Raw genomic sequence first — 14,559 nt, forward strand, 5'->3', positions numbered from 1 at the left:
TCTATTCTTTTCTGTAGTAGAAATGTAAAAAAAAATCATATGTTAAGGAGTCTGCAAAGTCCATTCTTATAGTACTGACTGAGTAGATACCCCTAGGCTCTCAAGGGCAACTCTATTATTTTGTTTAGATTTTGGATGTTCATTTTGCTAGTTGTTTAATACAAGAAAGGGGGAGGGGAAGACTAATTTAGACTCCTAATACTTCTGTGAAGATACTCTTAGACTGTAAAATGCTACTGTATACCGATAACCTCAGAATGTTTGTGTTCTCTGTAAATACTTGTCAAACAGCTTGCCTTTCTTTTTTGAGAAGTGGAGTCTCTGATAACTGTGGGATTTCAAGATTCTTAGAAGAACTTTAAAACAAAAAAACCTAAACCTTTTTATCCAAAGGAAAAGAACAATTTGTGTCACTGTGTAAACAACAAACTTCTCTCATGTGGAGGACCTAGATATCTGTTAATTGCCAACTATCTTGGATGCCAAATGTGCTGGAACTCTGTTAACCCTCCAGTAGCCAAAATATCTTTCTAGCTGTGAAATTGGCAATTGATGATACGGGGTTTTCACACACATGGTTTTCCTTGCAGATCCCCTTTTTCGTCCTCTTTCTGTCATAAAGCCTAAGCAACCCTTCATCCACCCATGTTTCTAGATTGTATAATCCCAAAGTGAAAGGACGATCACATTAGGTTGTCTAGGACTGAGTCAGGAGACCCGAGTTGTTATAAGATACTGAGTGACTGGGGAACTGAAGAGAGCATGTCTGGAAATTATCCATTGAGAGACAGCAGTTAAGCAGCAGAGTGTGTATGAGAAGAACTAATGGCTGCAGATGTAGGTCCATTCATATGTGAGAAGTCCGACTGGTTTTCCAGAAGGGTTCTGGTCACTTGCATTGATTTCAGGTAAAACTGACATAAAAGATCAAAGGCCTGTACCTGTTTTACAAAAAAAGATACATATGTTACTTAATATGTCTAATTACAAAGTGTGTTAAAAAATTTTAGCAGAATTTAAATTAGTCTAAATGTGATTTGGTAGGATTGGGTGGTGCTAATCTGAGATGATAGATCTATGGTTCTCTGGCTTAAATCAATATTATTTGGATATATTTTGTCTGCTGTGCAGATGGATTATCAACCTTACAATCAAGCAACTGAACTCCAGTAAGATGCTTGAGCAACAATTTGTGATATAAACTTTATTAATACATTTTCCATTCAGAGCTTACATTTCTGGGGGAGCACATGAGAAACAAATCTTATAAGAAACATCAAACAAGCCAGGAAAAAGTTTCTTGAACAAGAAGGCTTTAATATTGTTTTGAAGTATAGAAGAATTTCTTCTTCTAGTCATCAGCTGTCCTATGAGGTTTGAGTGAGCCTCCTTTTGTACTTAACACCTATAGATAATGAATTCATAGAAACCCTCCTATCCTGAACATAGTAGCGAGCCTAAAGCATTAAGCCTGGTGTGAGACGTGAAGCCTAACCCAAAGGCTGTAAACCAAATACAGGCCGTGTATTAAAGCAAATGCCTGTGTGTTCAGTGTCCAGTACGTAAACTTGGCATGGGCACCACTAGCATTAATAAAACACAGTGAATATGTAAACACATTCCAGCAGGCTAGCACAAGTACATCCTAACCTAGCACAAAATAAAATAATTTAACAAAAATAATAAATAATGTCTGTGTACTTCTGATGTTTTAGACAAAACAAGTGGTAAATAAAAATGTTTTATCTAAAACATCAAAAAAGGTACAAAAAAGCAATAAGCATCATAAAACAAGTAAGGTAGTACATAAATTGTTTACCCCAAATTGTTTGTGTCTATAAATGTTAAAATACCTCGCTGTGACCCTCTGTCTGTCCTAGAGGGCAGGAAAAAGTCCCATTGCTGACTAAGCTGCTCCATTGTAATTGGCGTTCATGTACCTGTAACCATTGAACTGGGGCGCTAGCCCTGTGTTTTGTCAACAGTAAACCTGGCTGAGCGCCTTTGCCACCAAGTTGAGTCTGTGGTCTTTCCAGGTGGTTCTATCAAGGTCTGCTAACCTAGCTACTGCACAGAGCTGAAACAGTACACAAAAAGAACACATACACCCCTTAAACTGACAACACAGCAAGATTTCTTTCAGAAGTCCCAAAGAAACCAGATAAATTATGTGGCTCTAATTGAAATGACTGACAACAAATTAAAGTAGTGATAATATAAATATGTTAGCTTTAAGGAATTTAAGTAGTAGTACAATTCTTGATACTATTTTCAGTTGTACGGTACAAAAATTAATTTCAAAAGCCCTATGTGATACTAAACAATAGACCTGGTAGATTCTGGCAAAACAGCTTCTAACACATTTGGCAAAAAAGCTAAGTTTAATGTTAAATATGTTGCAAGTCATTTACTTTTGAGTTGTTCTTATTGGCTTTTCCCTAAATTAGACTGTACAAGAGAGCTTTTATTTTGTATCAATTTAATAATTTTTTTTCAACTTTCTTGAAGAGATGGTTTCAATGACTTTTAAACTCATTTTTAAAAAGTTACATTTTCTGATTTGCTTCTCAACTCCCAACCTTTGCAGATCTTTTTTTTTCTTTCTGCTATCGAAGTCCCACTTCTTGTAAGAACTGTTTTCATAGCTGCTCCCTGAAAGTTTGTATTTTTACAGCCTTGTGATAGTAGTTTTCTGACAGTAATTCTTGCTATAGTGCTATTCTGTAGTAATGGTAAGAATGTAGAAGTTTGCAGATGCAAGAAAATTGTTGTTATAATTAAGTATGAATCAATAGTGCTCGATCTGGAAGTTTTTCTGGTAGTAGGAAAACAGTATCCTCTCTAGCTGACTCAGAAGTGGAACTTAATAAATATATAGGTATACGTAGAGAAAATTCATCCAACACATGGTTCTGGATACGCTGGTAACTGGAATAAATTTTTAGACTTTTTTCAAGGTTTTGGTTGAAAAATGATATTTCAGATAAATTTGTCTCTTGGTCTTCCAGTTTCTAGAGATAATGAATTAGAATGAGGAAAAGTAGTGGATGAGTAGGAGTGTTACATTAAGGGATAAGACATTGCATTTCTCAAACTACAGCTAAGACACAATGCTTCCTAACTGGAATTTGGAGTGTTAAGGTTGGTGTGTGAAATACCCTTCTTGATAGTCTTCAAAGACAAATTTTGAAGACCCTGACACCCCGCACACACACACAGTTGCTATTGTACTAAATTGGCATATGTGGACAAAGAGGTTCACTCCATCATTAGGGTTGCCAGAGATTCAGTTTTCGATTGGAACACCCAGTTGAAAAGGGACCATGGTGGCTCTGGTTGGCGACAGCCCGGGTCTAAGGCAGGCTCCCTACCTGCCCTGGTTCCACGCAGCTCCTGGAAGCGGCCGCCAGGTCCCTGCAGCCCCTAGGCGCACGGGCAGCCAGCGAGGCTCAGTGCACAGCCCCCACTTGAGTGATGGCTCTGTAGGTCCCATTAGCCGGAAACCGCGACTAATGGGAGTTGCAGGGGCAGTGCCTGCTGCTTCTTGGGAGCCACAGTAAGTGCCACTGGGACCCCAAACCCCATCCAACTCCCTGCCACATCCTGGAGTCCCCTCCTGCACCCAAACTCCTCCCGGAGCCTGCACCAGCCTGGAGTCCCCTCCCACAGCCCAAACCCCTCATTCTTGGCCCCACCCCAGAGCCCGCACCTCCAGCCGGAGCTCTTACCCCCTCTCATACCTCAAACACCTGCCCCAGCCCAGTGAAAGTGAGTGAGGGTGGGGGAGGGAGAATGGAGCGAGGATGGGCGAGGCCTTGGTGAAGGGGTGGGGTAGGACTGTTCAGTTTTGTGCGATTAGAAAGTTGGCAACCCTATCCATCATGCAACATTTAAAAACAATTCAGTACCCTTGGTGTGGAGGCTCTAAGTCTTTTAAACAAATTAAAAAAATTTTTTTTACACTTTTAAGTTCAAGATTATTGAAGACAGAAAGATTACGGATGGAGAGTTCACTATTTTTTCAGCAGGTCCAGTATCCGTAATGACATGTAACATGCTATTTTCTAGCCCCTACTTCTGAATTGTTCTTATTATCTTTTGGCAGTAAGCATAGCTGTGCTGCTTTGATCTGCTGCCACACACCTAATCATCACATACTTTCCTTTTCTACAGTTCTGGTGTCAAAGTCAAGCCTCTGTTGCCATTCTCTTCAAGTAAGAAAAAGCAAGATGGTAGCCAACAATGTCAGTCATTAACTGGCTGATTATTATTGTTTTGGGGTGCAGGGGAGGCCCTCTGGGATATCTGGTGTTTGCTGCATTTGTAGTGGTAACTAAGCACTAAATTGTATTTAGTGCGTGATGGTTGTGGTCATGTATAAAGATTATTTTGATGTTCAAATAGCAAATGGTAGATGTGTACTTCATATATTGTGTAATAGCTTTCTCTGGTCAGTTTCAACTTTCTAGCAAATGAGTTAAGTAAGATTCAGGTCTGTGAATGAAAATCTATCAAACAAATTGTGTGTTTAAATTATTTGATCTCTCTCCCCCTCCCTCCCAGCCATTAAAAATAGGTCATGACTCTAAAAGCAATTGCTGATGTGGCAATCTGTGACCAACTGAGAGACTTGCACTCTTCTAGGACAAATTAGCTCATACAGCCCAGGGTAAAATGTGTGAGAGAAGATAACGGATTTTGGTCAAAGGGGTTAGGCTACAGAATGATTTCCTAGAAGTCGGACTAACCCAGAATGAGATCACTTTTAGGGCATGCTCTCTGAAAAGCTTTCCTTCTAAAACTAGAATGATTGGTGATGGAGAGAAGAGATGATTAAAAGAACCTCCTTTACCAGGGCAGGGAGAAGAGAAGAAAACTCTATGAAATCCATTGGGAATATCTGTGGGCAGATCTAATTTACCTGGTAAGCAGTTAAATACTATGAGGTTATATGAAGAGTCTCTTAGATGGTGATAGATTCTTTCCCATTTTTACTTATTCTATTGCCCCTTATTGGGGTTGGTTGTCCTCTAAGATAAATAGGGCTGGTTACGGTACCCTCCAGAGCCCATTGGCACAACTCTTAGGATGTCTGGAAAAGATTTAATGAGAGTGACGTATTGTTTCCTTCTTCTGGTGGCCAAAAGCATGAAGAACTGAATAAATCCTTAACTTCTGCACAACACATTGTCATATTGCCTGATGTTTTTTAAAGGAATAAATGACTGCATAAAACAGCATGAAGCTGAATACTACCAAAAGCTTCTTAAGGAAAACAAAATAATTCCATTCTGATTAAGAAGGGACTTGAAAGTAGCCATCAATATATGGAAATTAATATACATCAGAACCTTAAAAAAAAAAAAGCATACAATTGATAAGGAAGGATAAAGGTACCAATGAAATTTTAGTTTCAGTAGGAGTAAGGCCAATAACGAATTTTAAAATCTCAAGAACAAAAGAAACCCTACCAATAGCATAGATTCATTACTAGATGAAGACACTAAAATTGTCAATGATGCACTAAAGGCAGAAGTGTTTTATTAAATATTTCCATCAAAGAATTAAGGGATGGAAATATAACCTGTCATTCAACGTGATTTCATACACTATAGGTCTCATCAAATGAATTTGATTGTCTTTGAGATCACAAGTTTGGTTAATAAAGCGAAGTGTGATGTAATATACTTAGACTACTGTAAAGGTTCTGACTTAGTAGTGCAGGGCATTGTGATTAAAAAATAAAAACTAATTAAATGAATGAAAAACTTGCTGATAGTTCTGAAAATGTAATTGTCAATGGAGAACCATCAATGAGTGGATTCTGCAGAGATTGGTTCTTAGCCCAATAATGTTGTCATTGGATGTGTAAACTGCAATATCTAGTAGAAGCAGGGAGGGTTACTATCTTTGTTTAAAACGTTGGTGAGACTACTACTGGAACACGGTGTCTTGTTTTGGTGGACATGCTTGAAAAATTGAAGCGGTTTCTGATTCGAGATCTGGAAAATGCATCTGGCAATGAGAGATTTAAGGAAGTTGATATATTTAGCTTCTTGAAGAGATGATTGAGGTGACTTGATCATGATCTAGAGGTATCTAGACAAGGAAGATGTCTGATATTTTAGGGCTGTCGAATTTAGCTGGCAAAGGCATAATAAGATCCAATGTCTGGAAGTTGAAGCTAGAAAAATTCAAACCGGAAGTAAGGCACAAATGTCTAATAGTGAGGGTAATTAACTGTTGGAATAGTTTATCAAGGGATAATGTAGCTTCTTCATCACATGAAGTCTTTAAGTCTGGATTGGATGTCTTTTTAAAAGAGGTGCTCTAGTTCAAGTTGTTGGGCTTGATGCATGAATTTCTGGCTGAATGGCTTGTGATCTGCATGAGTGAGACTAGAGAATTATAATTTTTTTCTGGCCTTCTATTAATTAATTATACTAATGGTAATTTTTTTCTGTGTAGGAAAAACTTAACAATCATTGGTTTTGAACCTACCTATTTATTTTACCTCCATTTTCAGATAAGATATGGCCGAACACTGATATTTTATTCAAATTATGCATAGGTGCCCTATGGGTCAAGTTATGCCATTGTTCCTTTCAGGGTGGAATTGATTTAAATCACTAGTCAGGAATACTTGATTTAATCATGGATTTCTACATAAAAGTGCATTCTTGTTGGTTGTTATAACCTTAATACATCACAATTCAGAGATAGATGTAGGTTTCATTTTTAGATGGTACACACTATACGTTTTTAAAGTGATTTATTTTGAAAACTTTTCAGAGTAGTTTTACAGCTATTTCAGAAAATGAATGATTGGTTATTTCATTTACCAAAGATTTATGAAATCATTGGGAGGTGAACTATCTCCAATTCAACAGGTTAATCATTAATATTTGGAGGATTTTCTTGCCATGCTGTCTTAGGAGAAGACCATCACCAGACAGACATTTAAATTTTTATTTAACTAAAACAACAACGTTGCGTATTCTGGATTTTTGCGTATTCTGGATTCAACAGCAAACATATAACATTTTAACAAAACAAGCATTTGAATTTTTGAATTTAGTTAAACATTCAAGTTTTTTAAAATCAGGTTTGTTTTTGTTAAAATTGTTTAACAAAAAAACCCTATTTTAAATATTTCATTTATGTCAGCCAGGTCAACATGAGAAACTTAATATTGGCTTCTGCAGCTAGCTCAGTTATCTTCACCTTCATTTTCCTGTTTGTTCATAATTTGGAAAAGAAAAACAAGCTTTCCTGCTTTTTCAGGTCCCAAACGATTTCTCAATTTGGAATGAATTAGTCCAAAGGAAGAAAATATTCTTTCTACACCAGCAGAAGAAGGTACTGCTGCTAAAAGTGAGATTATCACTTCAGCAGTCTCTGAATCCAAGTGCCTAAGTGACTTTCAAGAAATATGTTTTCTGATGATGTTTTAAAGAATGATTCTCCCTTAGCTCTGAAGTTTATTATGGTAGGCATTATGGAGGGATGATTGCTGGATGTCCATGTCATAGCTAACTCCTCTTCTTCAGCAGTTAAGGTTTGACCTTGGTACCAAGTATTGAGAATATCTGCAAGAAAATGAGCTGGAGATAGTGCTTGTCCCATTTTTTTTTTTTTATGCTTGTAATTTAACTGTCGTATATTTCTCAGTTCCTTCCAAATTTCAACACCGTCAGCAATAAAACAGCTATTTCCCTGCATTTTGTTCAAGGCTACAGAAATAGGCTTCAGGGTACTCAGCATGTGTTCAACGTTTCTCTTAAGCCCAATGTTGAGAACTTGGCTGTGACAGTGCCATCTATTTTTTTTTCACAATTTTGTTGACAAACTGTCATCAGATTAGGCCAGTTCTTGATATAGTGCTCAAAACAGTCTACTACTGAGTTCCATCGCCCGTCTTGTGGGAGAGTTAGGTTGGTTCCTCCCACTTTTTCAGAGCAGCTGCTGCAAAGTGGTTGTTTTGGAAGTATTTTGCAATTTCAACAATGTTAGCCTTTATTTCTGGAATACTGAAGTATTTGGCTAGGAGGTGCATCAAATGAGCACTGTAACCGTATGTTGTTAGCTTGGGACTCTCTTCTAAATTTCTTCTAATCTTGGATACGTTTGCAGCATTGTCTGTGACCAAGCTGCGTACTAGACATTTGAATTTTTCAGTTTTTTTTTTTTATAGCCCTTACAGCTGCTACTTGTAAGTATTCCGCTGTGTGTGCATTTCCTGATGTATCAAATGTTTCTGTAAGGAAGACATTCCCTTCTTCTGTTGTCACACAAACACATACAACAGGATCATTGTGGATATTGGTCCACCCATCAAGACTCAGGTTAACAATTTCACCCTTTAGACCTTTTGCACGCCGCTCAATTTCTTTCATACACTTTATCCAGCAATTTGCCTGCGACATCTGCTCCGTTGGGTGGACTGTATCCTGGTCTTAATGACTGAACCATGTTAATTAAGTATGGATTCTCAATCATACGGAAAGGAGAGTTTTTTGCATAAACAAACGGGGCAATTTTTTCATCAATTACCTCTTTTTGTAGTCTGGTGGGTCACATCACAAACTTATCTATGGTTGTTTCTGGATGACGGAGATTTTTTTCTTTTCTTTTTGCTATAGGTGCTATACTGTGGCTATGTGACATACATGATGTGACTGAAACACTATAATTGGCAGATAACTCTGAAACTATAGAAAATGATAACGATCTTGAAGGTGGATAGTTTTCAGAATCCTGTATATTGAGTATGGATTCTCCTAAACAAAATAAGTCAGTGCAGTTATTTAATTATTATTACCATACTGCTCATTTAGTATTACTCATTGCATTCACTGACACTCAGTACTACTTTAAAGGTGAAATTGTAAAAGGAAGATCTGCCTATTTCAGCTTTTTATTTTTCATCACAACTGCATCTAAAATGATTTTTCTCAAACATGAGAATTCAAGAATAGTCCAGAAGGAAGGCAGCCAGTCCTTAAGAAAAAGGTATGAAATAAAAAAGTTTACCAACCTGAAGATCCTGCATGTTCAGACATGTTCCTTTCATCATCTTTGTCAAGGTTCCTTCCCCACTCTGAACTCTAGGGTACAGATGTGGGGACCTGCATGAAAGACACCCCTAAGCTTATTCTTACCAGCTTAGGTTAAAAACTTCCCCAAGGTACAAACTTTGCCTTGTCCTTGAACCCTATGCTGCCACCACCAAGCGCATTAAACAAAGAACAGGGAAAGAGCCCACTTGGAGACGTCTTCCCCCACAAAATATTCCCCCCCAAGCCCTACAATCCCTTTCCTGGAGAAGGCTTGATAAAAATCCTCACCAAATTTGTAAAGGTGAACACAGACCCAAACCCTTGGATCTTAAGAACAACGAAAAATCAATCAGGTTCTTAAAAGAAGAATTTTAATTAAAGAAAAGATAAAAATCACCTCTGTAAAATCAGGATGGTAAATACCTTACAAGGTAACCAGATTCAAAATATAGAGAAACCTTAAGTTACAAAAAGACACAAAAACAGGAATATACATTACATTCAGCACAGCGTATTTTTACCAGCCATTAAACAAAAGGAAATCTAACGCATTTCTAGCTAGGTTACTTACTAATTTAACAGAGTTTCTGAGACTGCATTCCTGATCTGTTCCCAGCAAAAGCATCACACAGACAGACAGACCCTTTGTCCACCCCCCTTCCCCCCCACGAGCTTTGAAACTATCTTGTCTCCTCATTGGTCATTTTGGTCAGGTGCCAGCGAGGTTATCTTAGCTTCTTAACCCTTTACAGGTCACAGGTTCTCATACTATAGAATTAAAATTTATAATTCCTATTCCATGATGAGATATCTTTGAGCTATAATGTATCTTAATTAAACTATCTTTAGATAGGTTTTTTCCTCAAAAAGCATTTTATCAAAAAAAAAATCCGATTTTAAATATCTGATTTTTTTTTTTTATCCACCCTGGTTCCTTTCTGCTTCCCTGTCTTTCTGATTTGTTTTGGTAAGTTACAAGGAGGAGTGTCTGGCAGTAGTCTTGCTCACATGTTGTGATCTAGCCAGATTCTGCCAGCTTCCAAACCACTGTTTTTCTGTCAGAAGTTGTGTTGCCTATGTTTGTGATATCACATCTACAAAAATGTTTTGATTATAATTACCAGGACACACACACACACACACACACACACACACACACACACACACACACACACACACACACACACACACACACACACACACACACACACACACACACACACACACACAAAATTGACAGCAGGGAGGGGAATTGACAGCAGGGAGGGGACTGGATGTTTTGGAGACTTGATGATGGAATACAAATCTTTTTGCCTTAAGGTCCCAAATTCAATCTGAATTAATTTAGTAGTGATTTCCAGTAGTTTTTAGTAGTAAAGATTTAATAGTTGTTTCCATCTGATCGCTGTTCAGTGGCCTATGTGAAATGGATTGATGATCTTAGTCTAGTTCCTAATGGCAAATGTCCACATCAATAAAAACACTGTGTAAGTGGTGGGACTGTAAGCAGAGAGGTGAATCTTCTGAAATGATCCTCTCATAACAAGACCGAGGCACACAGGTAAGCTTGTATTGCCACTACCTGTGCTGTAAATAAGTCACTATACTCTGTGACTAAATCAAGAATTATGTAGTCTCTTATGAAAGTAAATCCAGATATACAAAAGTGGGGGTTAATGTTTTTATTAGCAGAGCTCTTGCACTGTGCTCCACACAACAGATTATGCAATGTAATGGCTTGCCATTCCTTCTGGTATTTCTAATTAATTGTCTATAAGAACCACGATCCATGCTGGGAAGTTGCTGGTAAAATGATTCGACATCATCGTTGAAAAGCGCTGGTAGGTACCTTGCTGCTTTCTCATCAGTCCGTTCATTCGTAGAGAGCAATAGCATAAAGTCTAAGTTCTCATAGAATTCCAGTCTCATCTGCATGACCAGTAAATTCCTTCTCGGGCAAAAGTGCTTTTACTACCTTTAAGCTGCTGCCACCCATTGTAATACTCTTGTAGAATCATGGGTTTTGTTGGGACACTGCAAGTACCAACTCCAGCACACACAGTCAGGACTGAACTTCCTGCTAACCCCCCTCCCCCAAGTCAGATCCAACAATGTAACATATCAGATGAGAACAACTTAACGCTGAAATAAACTTACAGTACCATCTGTTGGTCAAGGTCCTATCTTCACTAATCATTACAATAAGACCATGTTCCTGGGGAAATTGACACTACTTGCAAGTTTTGAGGTTCTTTGAACACTATACAGATTACATAGCTTAATTTAGTCCTTTGTGATCATAAGACTCTAGTGAGTAAAGAACAGGGCTCAGAATCAGCAGATATAGGTTCTGTTTTGTCACAGGTTTTCTGTTTGACTTTCAGCAACTAAGTTTAAAACAATGCTTTAAAAAATGGCCACTGTTTTTAGGTGGGCAACTTGAGATACTAGGCTTTCATTTTTACGGATACTGAAGTACCTGTATTTCCTGTTGTCATCTGACAATCAGGCCTTTGTGGGAGGGAGGGTGTGTGTGTGTGTGTGTTGCTCTCTCTGGCTCCGTTTCCTTGTAAAATGGGTGTAATAATATTTATCACACAGGAATTTTGGGAGACTTAATTTTGTTCTGTTTGTAAAATATCTTGATGATGTGATGGAAGGCACAGTAGAAACAAAGCATTATTCTCTGTGAAAGTCTGATTCTCTTTTTTTAAAGCATTGTGTAAAGACTCTTAGAATGAAAACTACTCAGAGAGAATATTGCATTTGGGGCTCAAAACAGTCATAACTGGGTGAAAACAAATATTCATATACTTCTGGTGATATAATTTTTGGCTTTAAGAATTCTTAGGAGTATGTGGGTCCTATTCAATTATGCTTTGTTGCAGTTCAGTCTTCTACATGGTTTTTGAAAGGTATAACATTTTATTCTTCTTCAAATATTAGATGAAAGGAGAAATAGTCACCTGTAGTAGCCCAAAGCACTTTACTGTTGTCTGATATTAATAAAAGAATCATCAATGTTCTGCTGAAACTAGGGACAAACAGCTAATCTTGAAGAAACCGGACACTGTTTACATTCTTTGCTTGTTTCCAAATATGGGATATTGGAGAATAATGGCACTATGCACTGTATAGTCGTCATTGTTAATACTGTTACCTAGGATTATCTTTCAGCACACTGGGCAATGCGTTTCTCTTTCTATTTTTTTTTTTCAATGTTGAAATACAGTAAGAGGGCATCTGTCAAGATAGCTTACATTTTAGATCTTCAACAGAGCCCCTTTTAAACTGCTCTTTTCACTTTTTGGCCTCCCTCTTCACATATTCTTCTAAATTTCTTTTTGAATGTTCTGAGTAGTATGGTAAGATATTTTTAGGAAATGAGTGTGAAACTAGGTTTGAAGAATGGACTTGGGTCAGGTGCAGTTTGAACAAGTTGGGATGCTGAAATGTAAAAATATACCTATTCATCTCTTTGGCATGTTGCTGATTTTACCATTATTCTTTTTAAATAAGTCTCCAGATAAAAGTTCACATTGTAGAATTGTGTTCGTGTATCACTCAATCTAATCTTTCTCTCCACTCATAAAATGGGAAGCAGAGTTATGATTATAATGCTATTGAGAAGCCAAGTAGAAGTCATTATACTGGGACACAGAGAGAGAATGTATCTTGTAAGTGAATTTTTTCAGAGCAGACATGATTAAGTTTAATCCTGTATTTCTATTTCACGTGCTGAACTTAGTTCTGAAATACAAGATATTATTATTAAAATATTTTTATTAGAGAAAAAGTTCTGCTTGCTTTACCTCTGATTTTTACTGTGGGGGTGGCGGAGGTGGGGAAGGAGTTGTTTAGTTGAATTTTTTTAGAAGTTTTTCTCATTTTGTATACAGTATGATAGTACTGCACTTATGTGGCGAAAAGGCCCAGTGCAGGTGAGTGAGTGTTGGGAGTGAAGTCAGTATGGATGACGTGCTCCAAGAAGACTACTGGTGGTTGGGGACAGGACTCCATATCACCTCTGGCCCCTTCCCCAACACTGATTAAAGCCCTGAGACAAGGCTGTTGATCATGTCTCCAGCTACTGGAGGCCAGACTCTGTTGTATTCTTTATGGCTTCTTACACCATATTAATCTCTATAGTATCTGAGCGCCTTCTGGTAATGCATTAAGCAACATGACTAACATCTGTCATGTGTGTTCTCTCCAGGGGGAGAGATGTGCGTAACGAATGTCTTGTTTTGGTACAATGTTCCTGATTGTGGGGTTTTTTAGTTTTCTGTGAGCCAATGGTGCTCTCATTGCTCTTGTAAGTATGGGACTGCTGTAGAAATGAAGAGGAACCTAACTGGTGGAGTGGGCTCTGGATTCATACCAGGAATTGGAATTCTCTAGAAAGATCGTCGTTGCCTTTCTTGTCCTCTGCAGTTATATTTAATGCAAACTGAATAGAACAGGAAAGAATGCAGTCCATGCTTGGGAACGCTAGAGGGAGCTGAGGGGAGGGAGAAGGAATAACATGATCATCATGATCTGTTTACATTTTTTGAAATAGTTTATATGAAGAATCTATTTCAATCCTGCTCTCAGTTTTAGCCAAAATACAATAGCAGCAACTCAGCTACAGCAATCACAGAGGCAACATCACTGACTCCAGTTCTGGGAGCCAGTAAAGATGGATACCAGTTTTCTGTTCTTCAGAGAGATGGGAAGCTCTGCTCCTTCCTCTTTTCATTCCAGTTGGGTGCAGGCGAGGATGGAGCCCCTCTCTGTACAAAAACAACGAGAAGACTAACTGATACAGACTAACACAGCTACCACTCTGAAATCTCTCTCTACAGAAACCCACAGTGCCTAGTCTGAGAGGCTGGGTCAGTTGACTCGGGCTTGCAAGACTTGTGCTCTCGGGCTAAAAATAGCAGTCTTGATGCTCCCTCTCAGGCTGGAGCTTGGGCTCTGAGACCCCTAGATTTCCGAACCCGGGCTCCAACCCAAGTGTGAAAGTCTACACTGCTATTTTTAGCCTCTCAGCATGAGGCCAAGGCAGTTGACCTGGGCTCTGAATCTTAGCGCGATGGGTTATTCTTTGCTGCGTAGATCTATCCGTAGGGTCCCTCTTCACACTGTTGTTCTGTACATTCGTGAGCAGCAGACCACTAGATTGGCTTTCACTCTAGGTTGTGTTTTCACAGGATTTGTGTGTGTTTACATAATGTACATATCCATACTCCCCCTTGGAGGTTATATATAAAAATAGAAATTATAGGGTCAGAAAGAATGTGATGAGGGGGTAGAAAGGTTTTATTGACATGAATTTGGGATGGCCATATTGAGTGAGCGAGTTATTTATTTATTGAAGGCCATCCCTAATAATGCTGATTAAAACCTTATATCTAGACTTGAAAGGATTAGATTTTTATTGATAAATGTTGGTAAACATCAGTTTCACCGTAAACACACGAATGGATGAAAAAGTATTTCTATAAATGATTAT

The 14,559-nt window shown here is 38.2% G+C and overlaps 1 protein-coding gene across 13 annotated transcripts in view; it reads left to right on the forward strand.

Annotated features, from left to right (window-relative positions):
• Positions 1–14,559, forward strand: part of CAB39L (calcium binding protein 39 like) — a 109,637-nt gene that overhangs the window by 7,189 nt on the left and 87,889 nt on the right. For 3 of the 13 annotated variants that reach the window (XM_037893480.1, XM_027834510.2, XM_037893483.2), the window contains exon 1: positions 4,775–4,924. The exons of 5 other annotated variants lie outside the window; for them this stretch is intronic. The gene's annotated coding sequence lies outside the window, so the exon portion shown is untranslated. Of the gene's footprint in view, positions 1–791; positions 909–4,774; positions 4,925–14,559 lie in introns of those variants that run through there. 5 more of the 13 variants (XM_037893475.2, XM_037893457.2, XM_037893473.2 and 2 more) reach the window with 3 other exon arrangements.

Source organism: Chelonia mydas, chromosome 1 (genome assembly GCF_015237465.2).
Source record: "Chelonia mydas isolate rCheMyd1 chromosome 1, rCheMyd1.pri.v2, whole genome shotgun sequence".
Lineage (NCBI taxonomy): Eukaryota > Metazoa > Chordata > Testudines > Cheloniidae > Chelonia > Chelonia mydas.